The 10,585-nt window shown below is 43.3% G+C and overlaps 1 protein-coding gene across 1 annotated transcript in view; it reads right to left on the bottom strand.

The window, feature by feature from the left end:
• klf12b (Kruppel-like factor 12b) overlaps window positions 1–10,585 on the bottom strand; it is a 267,312-nt gene that overhangs the window by 53,004 nt on the left and 203,723 nt on the right. The gene's annotated exons all lie outside the window — the stretch shown is intronic.

Below are 10,585 nucleotides of genomic sequence, written 5' to 3'. Positions count from 1 at the left end.
TAGATAGATAGATAGATAGATAGATAGATAGATAGATAGATAGATAGATAGATAGATAGATAGATAGATAGATAGATAGATAGATAGATAGATAGATAGATAGATAGATAGATAGATAGATAGATAGATAGATAGATAGATAGATAGATAGATAGATAGATAGATAGATAGATAGATAGATAGATAGATAGATACTGAGCTGTTTTGTACAATTGCTTTGACTGATTTATTGACATACTTGTGAGTTTACTGATAAATATTAATTGCTAGATAGATGCATAATGTAAAAAGATTGCAGTTATTGAGATTGATTCAGTGATTTTATTGATTGAGAAAATTACCCAGTCAAGCATTCATACAGTGGCAGATCATTTCTCCTGACAGTTTACATGAAAGTTGATGTGATTTTTTTACAACAGCAGTTCTCATGGAACAGACTCAATTGAAAAAAAAATCTCAGAACATATTTGTGTGCAGTATAAGACTATTTATAAGTTTCTTTTATTTCTTTGGAGGCACTATTTTTGCTCCAACATTAAAATGTCACATTTCTACCTGCTTTGTAACTGCATGTTCAAAATAATGCAGAAATATTTTCCCATTATGACATTTGTGAAATTGTCTTCTGTGTAATCCCTGCACAACTGTGCCTGTGTCAGTTCTTATTCTGGTATTGCCAGCCTTAATGAAAGGCATCATTGTGGTATGTAGGACTGAAGCTTCATAGCCCTACTCTCCTGAGAGCTCTAATTAAGGTAAAGCAAACGGGACTCATCTGCATGGCTGATGGCGAGTTGAACTGGAAGAGCCAGTGACAATAGAGAAAGGGGAACTGGATAGGAAATAAATTTAAAAATCTACAGTGCTATAGTACTTGTAATCTGATTCCACTGCTATTCACTTAATATTAACTTGGGTTTTGTTTTTTACTTTAGATACTCAAAGTCAAAAAAATAAACAAAGTCAATAAAGAAGAAGTAAATAAGAAGTCAATAAAGAAACTGGAACTTGAACTTGAAGTCCACTGGGTGCAAATAGTGGGAGAATAAAATGACTGGGTGGACATGAGAGAATGGAGGAAAATGAATGGGGAGGGCAAAAAGACTAGATTTTAAAGGAATATTTAAATATGCTACATAGAATGAGAGAAAATGACTGAGAGTTAAATTTGTGACTGTTTGGTTGGGTGGGGCGACAGGTGCACATGAAAAAGATAGGTTAATTGAATGAACAACCGTGAGATAAGATGATCAGTTTGTGATGGGAATGTAAAGGTTTGTGAGTAGTTGGGACCTTTGACTGGTTTCAGTCACTACATTAATTAGATCCATGAGAGGCCAGAGAGCTCAGTCATGTCTGTCACAACCATTTAAACAAATCAGATACCCAGAGAGCAAACTGAGACACAGCAGTAAAAAAGGCAAGTGTTTATCAACACAAAGGGATTTACAGGAACACAGGAGGGGCTGTTGGAGAGGGCATATGGTAAGTAGAATTTGGGAGAGTTCTTGTAATTCCTCAAGACTGTGGAGAAGTGGGCTTACTTGTTGTCCTTTGGTGTTTTGTTTATTTGTTTATTTAAGGATCCCCATTAGTTTCTACCATAGAAGAGACTATCCTTCCTGGGGTCCACACCAAAAACATTGCAGACTGGAGAGAGAGGATCAGGGGAATCCAGGACAGCAGAACACGGTGACCAGGTGAGCAGCAAGGAGTAAGAGAGGCAGGACAGACCCCAGGGCTGAATGGTGAGGTGTTTAATGATGCTGTTATTGTTGTAGGATGTAGATGACTTGTTCCAGGAGATGGACCCAGAAGGACACAAGGAACCAGACAATCACATGTTGAGATTAAAAAAAAAAACATAGATGCTGTGTAAAAGTAACAAATCTGTTGGCATTGGTAAACAGACTGTAAAATCAAATATAGAAAATATTCATACTATTTATCCTCAAGAAGTTGGGGTGGATATTTAACTGCCTGCTAGTCAACAGGTGATTAACCGAGAGGTGCATGTCTGCTAAGTTTCACTTTACTCTGACAGATAAACAAGTGGGCAGAGGAATCATTTATAGCTGGTTCAAATGCTGTCTGACTAGGAAGAAACAGAACTAGTTATTGCTGGTGCTTAGGGTGTGCTTTTTATTTTTAACTCCTTGTTTTAATTTACATGTACTTTCACAATAGCTTATTCAATAACAGATGGGATTTAAATGTAACTAAGTACAACACTTGGAATAAAACAAGCTTAATTAAAAGTACAAAATTAAATTATTGTCAATTCAATTGTCAATTCAGTTTATTTGTCATTTTATGGAAAGCATGCAACAAAATGTTTGCAGGACATGTGGCGTACATAAAAAATTAAAATAAAAAAAACAAGAACAACATACAGATGCACATAAAAGCTAACAAATAATTATACAGGGATGATACATTGTTTCTGAGGCTCAAGAGGCTGAATTGATCACTCTGACTGCCTCATGGTAGAAGCTGCATTTGAGCCATGTTTTGGCCTTAATGCACTGCAGCCTTCCACCCAAGTGGAGGGGGTCAAACAGTTTTCTAGGCACAGTGGGTCGGGTCCTTCATGATGTCAGATGCCCTGCTCCTGCTTCTTCTAGTATAGATGTCCTCCAAAAAAGGGAAGCTACATTGTGTGATCCTCTGGGCAATTTTCACCACTTTCTGCAATGCCTTACTGTCGACAGCAAAGAGTTGCTATACCAGACGGTGATGAAGAAGGTGAGGAGTGTGCTCTCCACCACACAACGGTGGAAGACTGCCAACACTGAGGAGCTGTGACCTACCTTTCTCAGCCTCAAGAGGAAGAACAGGCACTGGTGGGCTTTCTTGATGATGTTCTGAGTGTCATCAATTCATGTCAGATCCCCGGAAATGTGGACTCCCAGATATTTGAAGCTGTGGACCATTTCCACATCTGTGCCTCCACTGACCAGTGGAAAATGGGTGTGACTCTTCCTCCTGAAGTCCTGTCACCTTTATCTTTCCAACATTAGGGTAGAGGTTGTGCAGCCCACACCAGTCCAAAAGGTCCTCTTCCTTCCTCAGGTAGGATGACTCATTATCATGGGATATCAGCCCCACAACAACTGTGTTATCTGCAAATTTCACAATACAATTGCTTGGATGTTTAGCTGAACAGTTGTCTGTGTAAAACATGTACAAGAGGGGGCTGAGCACACACCTCTTTGGAGAGCCAATGTTAAAAATGATGGGGGAAAATGTAGTGCAATGGATCTTGATATGCTGAGGTTGATGTGTTCAAGAGTCCTACACCCAGTTGCAGAGTGAAAGCATCAGTCTGAGCAGCTGAGTTTGTTGGCCAAAGTCTGACATAAGAGTCCCTGCTCTCTAGATGAGTGAGAGCAGAATGGACAACTGATGAAACTGTGTTCGATGAAGAGCAGTTCTTCCTGTAAACATACTTACAGGAAGAACTTACAGCGCTTACAGGACTTCCGGTAAGATGACGCCCATGTACATGGCTTGCAATCCACCTCTGCTGATGGTGTTTGGATTATTTGTGTTTTGTTCATTTTTTATCTGGACATAAACTCGCTGCTGGTGAATGACCGACAACAGCTTCTGGATCTTCGTTTTTCTGCCGCCTATGTCACTTATTTGGACCAATATGAGCATACCTCTGGAAGCTCCAGTTTACCTCCGCTGCGCTCCTCACCTCCCTGCCCTGAGACATCGCTACAGACGCCAGGGAAAACGTGCTGGGCGGCTGGTAAAGCTTAAAGCCCTGCACGCTGCATCTTCCTCTTCAGCTGGTGGTCAGGGTTTCCATCGCCAGCTTTCCGCGTGCCAGGACCAGGTAAACAACGGATGGGCTGTTATTGAAAACCTGCTGCCATTGGCGCGTGCTAACTTCACCGCTGCTGGATCCACTTTGGACAGTATTAGGATGTGTTTGGTCAACGCAAGCTCTGTTACCAACAAAACTTTTATCCTCAGGGACTACTTTCAAGAGCACGATTTGGACTTTTTCTACATCACAGAGACTTGGATGTCTCCAAGTGAGTCCAGCATCTTGACGGAATTATTGCCACCGAACTGTCTGTATTTTATGCACTCATCTACTGCCTACCTCAATCTAAGGATTTCATAAATTAGTTTTCTGATTTCTTGGCTGAAATCACACCAAAATATAATCATGTTTTCATTATTGGGGACTTTAATTTGCACGCGTGCTGTCAGGAGAAGCCCTTGGTTAAGGACTTTTTAGATTTATTGGACTCATTTAATCTAACTCAGCATGTAACTTGTGATGTGACTGTTTGTAATCTTGAAATTGGTGATAATGTTTTTTCAGACCACATGCCAGTCCAGTTCGAGTTCACCCTCTCCCATCTAACTCCTAAGCCGTGCATTCCTGCACATAGTAGCCGGGCCATTAACCACTTCACTGCCACATGTTTCACAGATGTTTATAACTCTGGAACGATCATTCAGCCCCCGGTGTTTCTCACTACCACGGAGGCGCTGACATCCCAGTTCAACTCTGTCTGCTTAAAGACTCTAGATCATGTCGCTCCTGTTAAAACTAGAAAATCTAAACTCAGAGCAGAACTGTGGCTGAGTGACGTCACCAAGGCCGCTAGGCAGCAGTGCAGGAGGGCGGAGAACAAATGGAGGAAAGACAGGCTGCAGGTCTCTTTTCAAATACTTAGAGTTGGCGCCGTCATCAGAAAGCAGTAAAAGCTGCTAAATCCAAATACTTTTCTGATATCATAACCTCAAACTCTAACAACCCATGTGTCCTCTTTTCTACCCTAAACTCTGTTCACCACCTCACTGAACCATCGCCTCTGGAAGCCTCGACTGAGCTGTGCGAGAACTTCTTACATTTCTTTTTGGCAAAAATTGCGACCACCAGGGCTCTCATTTCCTCTCCAACTCATGACCCATCTATCCCACCTCAATCTGTAGCTCTATTTGACCATTTTGAACCCATCACTCTATCTTCTTTAGAGTAGGTCATGTGCAGCTTGAAACCTTCTGGTTCCTCCTTTGATGTGGTCCCCCCCAGACTACTAAATGAGTTTTTTCCTACTCTAGGTCTGTCCATTTTCGTTATAGTAAACAGCAGTTTATCCACTGGCGTGGTGCCAAAAACCTTTAAACATGCTGCTGTCCAGCCTCTCCTGAAAAAACCAAACCTTGACCCCTCAGTTGTTTCCAACTTCCGGCCTGTCTCCAAACTCCCATTTGTTTCTAAAATACTGGAGAAAACAGTTGAGTCCCAGTTGAAGTGCTTCCTGGAGGATCACGCCATCTTAGAGCTATTCCAATCTGGCTTTAAACCTCTCCACAGCATTGAAACTGCCCTATTGAAGGTTTTTAATGACATATTCTGATCCACAGATACCGGTGATTCTGTACTGCTTGTCCTATTGGACCTCACAGCCGCCTTTGACACCATCGACCATGAGATCCTCATTGCTAGGTTGGATCAGTGGGTGGGCATCACAGGGTCAGCCCTCAATTGGTTAAGATCCTACCTCACTGACAGATCCTTTTGTATCTCCATCAAGGATTTTAGTTCTGCAGCGACAGAGCTTAAATGGGGGGTTCCGCAGGGGTCCATCCTGGGTCCCCTCCTATTCTCTCTATACCTACTGCCACTTGGTGCTATTTTCTGAAAACACAAAATACCATTTCACTTCTACGCCGACGACTGTCAAATTTATCTCCCCCTAAGACGCAATGGTACATGTTCTATTCAACCTCTACTCGACTGCCTGGCTGACATCAGGGACTGGATGGCTTTAAACTTCTTAAGTTTCAATGAAAAGAAATCTGAAGTCATGTTGTTCCCTTCCAATGACACGATCACAAACCACTGCATCAACCTTTCCACTCTAACCCTGTCAGAAAAACAAAGAGTCATTAATCTGGGAGTGATAATGGACCCTTCCCTGAAACTTAACAATCATGTAAACATGATTGTTAAATCATGTTTCTTCCAACTGAGGCGGCTGTCTAAACTGAAGCCCATATTGTCCAAAAATAACCTGGAAACAGTAATACATGCATTCATTACCATCTAGGCTTGATTACTGCAATTCTCTCCTGTTTGGTATCAGGCAGACCTCCATTGCACAACTACAACTGGTCCAGAATGCAGCAGCCCGATTTTTAACCAGTACAGGCAAAAGAGAGCACATTACACCAGTTTTGGCCTGACTGCACTGGCTACCGGTTCACCTTGGAATCCAGTTCAAAATACTCCTGTATGTCTACAAATCGCAGAACAGTTTCGCACCCCCATCTTTCTGATCTGCTACAACCGTATGTCCCACCATGTTCCCTGAGGTCAGCGGACCTCCTCACGGTTCCAGGAACTCGTCTTAAGCGCAGAGGTGACAGGGCCTTCTCTGTAGCAGGACCAAGACTTTGGAACAAGTTACCTCTGCTTGTCAGACTGGCCCCCTCCCTCTCAGTTTTCAAATCCCGTTTAAAAACTCACTACTATTCAGTAGCTTTCAACAACAGAGGATCTGTGTTTTGAACATGTATGCTCCACACTGGTTTGTTGTCATATTTATTATCTGCATTGATTTTATGTATATATTTCTGATTTACTTCATTTTGTATATTGCTTCGTGTGTTGTCTGTTGTTCTGTCTGTACAGCACTTTGGTTGGCCTTATAGCTGTTTTAAGTGCTCTATAAATACAATGGTATGATATGGTATGGTATGGTATGGTATGGTATGGTATGGTATGGTATGGTATGGTATGGCATGGTACTAATTTGGGTCCACATTAATATTGATCTTTGTCTTCATTTTGGCTAAGACCAGCCTCTCAAAGCATTTCATAACTATCAGGGTGAGGGCTACTGGCCAATAGTCATTTATGCCAGTCACTGCTGTACATTCTGGCACTGGAATAATTGTGTAGATTTTCAGACACATTGGCACCACGGCTTGGGAATGTGAGATGTTAAATATGTATTTCCATACTTCTGCCAGTTCTTCAGCACAAAACATTTTAGAACTTGTCTGGGAATATTGTCTGGACCAGAAGCTTGTTGGGATTTAACATATTTCAGCATCAGAGTCAGCTTGGACTGAGAACCTGCATCTGAAGATGGAGTTTCTGCTTTCAAAGCAAGAAAAAAGTAGTTGAGGTAATCTGGCAGATATGAGTCCTGAGGACAATCACCATTCCTCCTGCCATAGTCAGTTATGGTTTTGATGCCCTTCCAAATGCTTTGTGGATCACTGATAGTGAAGTGACCCTGGATTTTGAGAGCATAGCCTGCCAATGCTCACTTGTGTACAATCTTTGGGTTCTTGCTTGCAATTCTCAGTGCTTAAGTGTCTCCAAATCTGAAGGCTGCATCTCGTAGCTTCAGGAGATGTCGCATATTACCATTCAATCAGGGTTTCTGGCTGCAGAGGATGATCTTCCTGGTAGTAGTGACGTCATCAATGCATTTGTTGATGTTATTGCAAACAGACAACATGTACCCCTCCAAATCCACCCTATCCTCATTTGCTGCTGCTTTTATGAAAATATGTCAGCTGGTCTTCTCAAAACTGTCCTGGAGCATCTGAACTGCTGTGCTAGGCCACACAGTGATGATCTTCTCTGTGGGCTTGTGTTTACCATACCATACCGTATCATTTTATTTATAGAGCACTTAAAACAGTGACAAGGCCAACCAAAGTGCTGTACAAACAGAAAACAGGCAAAGCACAAAACAACATACAAAATCCCTAACCCTAACCCTAACCATACAAAATCATCGCAGATACTAAATATAACGACTAACCTGTGTGACGCATACAGGTGCAAACGCAGATCATCTAGTGTTGAAAGCAACGTAATAGTAGTAAATTTTTAAGCAGGATTTGAAAACCGAGAGGGAGGGGGCCTGTCTATCTGTCTTAGGTCCTCGTAAACATAAGAAGATTGGGCTCGCTGCAGGACTTTGACCTCCACCAGCAGCTGTTTCTACATAAAACTTTTAAACCATTCCTGTTCAGCATCTTGCTCGAATCCAAAAACACAATCCTTGTCACAACTGGTCACCTCAGGTCCAGTGGTCTCCTCGGGTCCTCCTCAACCTCCAACAAGTGGTCTCCTCGGGTCCTCCTCAACCTCCAACAAGTGGTCTCCTCGGGTCCTCCTGAACTCACTTTCAAAAAATAAATGAGACTCAATCTGGACAAGAAAGACAGCGCTCTGATTATTATTGCTGTATCCTTTTTTGTCATTCTTCAGGTTGCGCTCATCACTGTTGCAGCCATCCTGACACTCGGACCTGTAACACTAACATGAAATGCTATTCCTCGTAAGGTACTGTACCTGCTGTGATGAACCTGATTCCTGACCCAGTCATGCCATACCTGACTGACATGTGGTCTGAAAAAACATTGTCACCAAATTCAAAATTACTAACAGTCTGTCACGATGCACACTTTAATCTTTGCTAAAACACACTTTTCAGTGCTTGGTTTCTAGTTTTCTATGTTCATTTGGTTTCTGTCAGCTCTGCTTCCTATCTGCAGCTTTATGCCTGTCACACCTCTCTGCAGCTCGTTAGTGTTCGTGGGAAACACCTGTGCTCTGGTGCTTAAAAGCTTCTCTCCCTCACACTCTGGTGCCAGAATATCGAAAGCCTTTGGTGAGTAGTCTTCCAGCGTTTCTCTCTTGTATCCTGATCCTGTTCACAGTCTCCTGCCTGCCCCTCGACCTCTGATTTTTGTCTTGCCCTTTTGTACCTCTGCTCATCTGCTTTTTTGCTGCCGTTATCTGCTTGTTTTTGGACTCCGAGTTTTGCCTTGCTCTTTGGTACAGTCACCTTTATCAGATCCTGTTGCCGACCTTGTTTCTGCCCACGACTTCTGCCTCTGGATTGTCCACCCAAGACCACCGATGTACACCGCCCCTCGGTGACGTCGCAGCGCTGTTCAGTGCTCTGCCTCCAGCCCACTGAGACTTACAAGATCCAGTTTCAGCTGCTTATACCAACACCAACCGAGAGTGGCAGCTCTTTACTTATTTAATAAAACCTTTTAAACCGTTCTGGAATCTTGTGGTCCTGATCCAACCTCAATCATTACAGTATATTCTGGCCATAATGGATCACCCACAAGTTTCAGAATGGCGAGCTGGTGTCGAGGGAGCCATTAGTAAATTAGAAAATGGCATGAATGGAATTGTAAATATGCTTAAATTCATGTCCCCTCAAGATCCACCACCGCAGGATCCTGTTCCTGCTTCTGGACTCATACCAGCTGGACCACAAACTACAGTACCGCACAAGCCACGCTTGTCACCATCTGAGTTATTTAAAGGTGAGCCAGAACAATGTCGGCCATTTTTAATTCAGTGCGATATCCATTTTCAGCTACAGCCGTCCTATTTCCCCACTGAACATTCCAAGGTGGAATACGTGATATCGCAGTTATCTGGCCAAGCCAAGACCTGGGGGACCTCCGAATGACAACGCAACTCAAGGTGCTGTTCCTCTTTTTCTGCTTTTTCTATAGAACTGTGTAGAATTTTTGACCCCATACTCCCTGAGAGGGAGGCAGCGCGTCGACTTTTTTCTATCAAGCAGGGCAGCCGCAGAGTGACAGAATACATTATTGATTTCCACACTACCGCCACGGGCAGTCATTGGAATAAGGAGGCTCTATCCGACACTTTTTTCGGGGACTATCTGATGACATCAAGGACGCCCTGGCAACTAAGAGGTACCCCAACGCATTACAGGAACTCGAGGACCTCGCCAACAGAGTGGATCTGAGACTGAGAGAAAGGGCCAGGGAGAAAGACTATAGGCCACAAGGAACCATGGGTGAGTTCAGGCCTCCTAAAGTTTCATTACCTGTTGGACCTCCTTCTCTGCCACCTCAGGACAAACCCATGCAAATTGGCCACAGTTGCCTGACCCTAGAGGAACAAGAATGAAGATGACGTAATCACCTCTGTTTCTACTGCGGCCAAGATTCACATCTCATCTCGAAATGTCCATTAAAAGGCCAGGCTCATCAGGTGCGAGGAGATGCCTGCTGAGTCAGACCCGGAACCATCCAATCTCCTTATCATTTCTGCCAAGCTCTCTCTGGAGGGTAGGGATCCCATCCAGATCCAGGCTTTCATCGATTCAGGGGCTGACTCTGAATTCATGGATCAGCACTTCGCAACTGCTGCAGGTATCAAGCTTCTTCCTTCGCCTAAACCCCTAGCTGTTGTCGCTCTCGACGGTCACCCACTTCACTCCTCTTCAATGGTCACCGAACCTGTGTACATGAGTCTGGGGGGTAACCACAAGGAGACACTGACATTTTTTGTGATTAATTCTCCTCAGACTCCTGTGATTCTGGGGGCAATCTGGCTGCGCAAACACAACCCCCAGATCGATTGGAGATGTAAGGAGATCTTGGGGTGGTCCAAGGAGTGTTTATCGACCTGCTTACTCGAGGCAGTTCTCCCATCAATTCATGCTAAGCAGATCTAGGAGACCTACCCAGATTTGTCAAAAGTCCCTTGTGGGAGTTCTGGTTTCCTTCCTATCACTAACCATCTTCCACAGCT

This window comes from Nematolebias whitei, chromosome 13, assembly GCF_014905685.2.
Source record: "Nematolebias whitei isolate Nwh7 chromosome 13, NemWhi1, whole genome shotgun sequence".
NCBI classification, from domain to species: Eukaryota; Metazoa; Chordata; class Actinopteri; order Cyprinodontiformes; family Rivulidae; genus Nematolebias; species Nematolebias whitei.
The sequence above is the reverse complement of the archived record's forward strand: the minus strand, read 5'-3'. Positions and strand labels throughout refer to the sequence as shown.